The sequence below is a fragment of the Curcuma longa genome, chromosome 12 (genome assembly GCF_044706935.1).
Source record: "Curcuma longa cultivar G26 ecotype Majalengka, Jawa Barat chromosome 12, ITB_CL_G26_1.1, whole genome shotgun sequence".
NCBI lineage: Eukaryota > Viridiplantae > Streptophyta > Magnoliopsida > Zingiberales > Zingiberaceae > Curcuma > Curcuma longa.
This window is the reverse complement of record NC_133872.1, coordinates 9517118-9520391: the sequence shown is the minus strand read 5'-3', so window position 1 is coordinate 9520391 and position 3274 is coordinate 9517118. Positions and strand designations below refer to the sequence as shown.

At 39.7% G+C, this 3274-nt stretch overlaps 1 long non-coding RNA gene across 1 annotated transcript; it reads right to left on the bottom strand.

Annotated features, from left to right (window-relative positions):
• Positions 1–697: 697 nt before the first annotated feature.
• On the bottom strand, positions 698–2869 carry LOC141842643 (uncharacterized). The gene is made up of 3 exons (XR_012602949.1): positions 2731–2869; positions 2548–2648; positions 698–941 (listed from the first exon to the last, which is right to left on the bottom strand). It is a non-coding gene; the product is annotated as an uncharacterized LOC141842643 (long non-coding RNA).
• Between the last annotated feature and the right edge of the window lie 405 nt (positions 2870–3274).

The following is a 3274-nucleotide window of genomic DNA, read 5'->3' as shown; positions in this document are numbered from 1 at the left end:
AGATGAAGCATTGATCGAAGACTAGAAGCCCACTTTGTCTGATGGCAATCAACAGCATGGTCCATCTATCGATGAAGTCCAAATCTCCATCATCTCACCTTGCATTGATTCGGCATCCCAATTCATTCAACATGAAGAAAACAAGACCGAGTTAATTGGAGAACCAATATATGATGAGGTACTTTATGATGATGAATTTGTCAATGAAGATGGTGACTATGTGTTGTAGGTTTTGAACAGGGAGTCACAAGCAGGGGAACCTTTTACAGTTACCCAAGATATATTGGCACAAAACTTGCTTGCTAATTATGTCAATGAGGTTCCAACTATGGTTAGTAACCTATTGTCTCATTTAATTTATGTTGACATCGACACAGTTCAAGCAAATATGGAGGATACATTTGAGATCAGCAGTTTGGAAAAAGCTAAGGATTTCAACCCTTCAAACGTTGGAGATGGCCAAGCTTATTTGTCACGACTCGGGAGATAGCCGTCCGAAAAATTTCGGCAGCACCTCCCCAGTATCCCTGATAATTCCCTGTATACACACATATATAAAGGCCAACACGAGCCTATCCATACTACAAAATATAGATTTATATACTAAACAGAAGTAAAAGGTGACCCACACGGCCACATACACATCCTACACAATTACTAGTGAGAAAACTCGTCAAATATGCAAAACTCAGAATCATAGGAGCGGAAACATAAATCCAATAAAGTCCAATGCAATGGATACGAGTCCAAGAAATACTACATGTGAAAATCCACCATAATCATCAAGACGAAGTCGGAAATCCGAAACTATGAATCGTAAACAACAACACGACAAGAATCACAAGTATATCACAATACATCACACACACATAAAATCCCGTCGTCGTGAGATGGCGTAGCTGGCAGATCCCTGGCATCCTCTGTAAGCTCCTACCTGATATCTGGGAAGATAGAAAAATCCCAGGGTCTAAAGATGTGAGTACAAATACTTAGTGGGTAATATAGAAAGACAGTGCATGAATAAAAGAAATAGCAAAAGGATAAGTACATACCAAAGGTCAACAAGGTAACAATAAAGTCTCTGCAGATAATAAACAATTAACATGGATCTCATGTAATGCACCATATGAATGACATGACAAACATAGTGCAACAGTCAAGAATCAAACAAGTAGACAATCAAAATGCAGTATCAGTGCGGTCCAATACATATATATCATGCACATAATGCGCATATGCATGATGCAACTGTCCCACTCACTACAGCACTCGTGCAAGCATCTGAGGCTGGGATGGCCGGCATCAGGGGATCAGTACTCCGCGCCCTACAACAAAGTAGTCCAGTGATCCAAATCGGGGATCAGTGCTCCGCGTCCGGTGATCCCGTAGCTATGATAAGCTACATATCCTATGGTCGATATCTGTCCTCTAATACTCATCACCGACGTACCAACCATGTACTCTCCGAGTACCACCCCTATCCGGTGTTGAGGCATATCATCGACTCGGCTGCATACTGCCATACAGCCACCATCACCGCGATGGAAATAGGGTATGATAACCACCTATATCAATATATCACTACAAGTCATCTACCATCACGATAGACCCACAACATTGGGATTTACAATCGTTATCATGCATCATGATGAGATGCTCAAATCATAGCAATCAGCACCTACCATACTAATCAATAAGCATAGGTATAAGTCATGATGATCTCAGATCTCATAAGGAAGGAACTATATCAATAAGGATCACAGATGTCATATCAATGATAGAAACAACAATCAAGATTAATAATCCAAGATCAACAGACAGAAGGTCAAGCATGATATGAGCATGAATAACATAAGCAGTATACAAATAACAGGCAGGAATAATGTCAAGGTATCAAACTACAAGAACTGTCAAAGAATCATGCACTGAAAATGAAAGGAACTGTATTGACCAAATACAGTAAATTACCCACCTGATGTATCGAAGATCAAAAACTAGAACCCCTAGAACCCTCGTATATATCAAACTCCAAGTATCACTCAGGGTCCTGCAAATACAATGATAATATCCTAACTATCATGCTGTATCGAAGAAACCCTAATTGAATCAAAGTTAGTTTAATCTATTCAATTAAGCTAACTTGGGTTAGACTAATCTACCCATTAGATTTCTATTAACAGGATTTAACTAATTAATTAATTAATGATATTAATCAATTTAATTAATTAATCATATTAACCCATTTAATTTCAAGTTTAATCAACCCAAGCTAACCAACAAACTTTAACCAACTTAATCATGATTGGTTAGATCCAAACTAAGGTTAAAAATCACTTAGTTGATTTTAGGTATAAACAATCTAAATGGGTCTTAATCCCTAACCATACTATACATCCCATTCATATCACGGATCTTAACCTAACAACCCAATTTAACTTAATCAAAATCTAATCATGAATCCAACAGTAACTTATTATCACAATTCGATTCATACTAAGCAATTCATTATCACCCAACAATTAACCGAATGCAAGCAAGGAAGTTTACCTCAATTCTGTTCCTAATCAAACCCTAGAACCAGCTTCAGTTCTTTCTCCTCTCTTCTTCTTTCCTTGCTGCCAGAAATCAAAATCCCTCTCTGGATTAACCTAACAACAACCGGATCCAATTCAAGCCACAAATCAGATCCAATTCTAATAAACCAAACCAATCTATAGATCAATTACTCACCTCCAAATGAAGTCGTGCCCTAGCTCCTTGGTTCCGAAACCTAGCTTCTCCTTGGCTCAGATCCGAAACCCTAGCTCAATCCAATCAAAGTCGTCGGCAGAAACCTCTCGCTGCCGAACAAGAACTCTCTAATTGATCTACTCAAACCAAAATCACCATCAAATTCCAAACTCAATCCAACGAAATCAAGATCCAATTACTTACCTCAGATCTTGCCCTAACAAATCCAGATCTAAACCCAATCCGAGCTCCTCGTCTTCTTCCTTGCGGTCGACACCGAATGAATTCAAGTAAGATCTGAGGAGAAGGAAATCGATCTAGATTCAAACCATCCAACCCATTTCAACTCAAGAACCCTAGAATAGGAGAGATCTCAGCTTAACTTACCGAATCGAAACCGATCTCTTGCTCCTCCGCCACGTCGTCGATCTCTTCCCCCTTCCCTGTGTCGCCGGTTGCTACCCGAACCGCACACCTCCAAGCAAAGGAACGAGCCCTAGATCAACTCCAGTGGCTTCCTCGTCACCAGCACCGCCAAAGATCG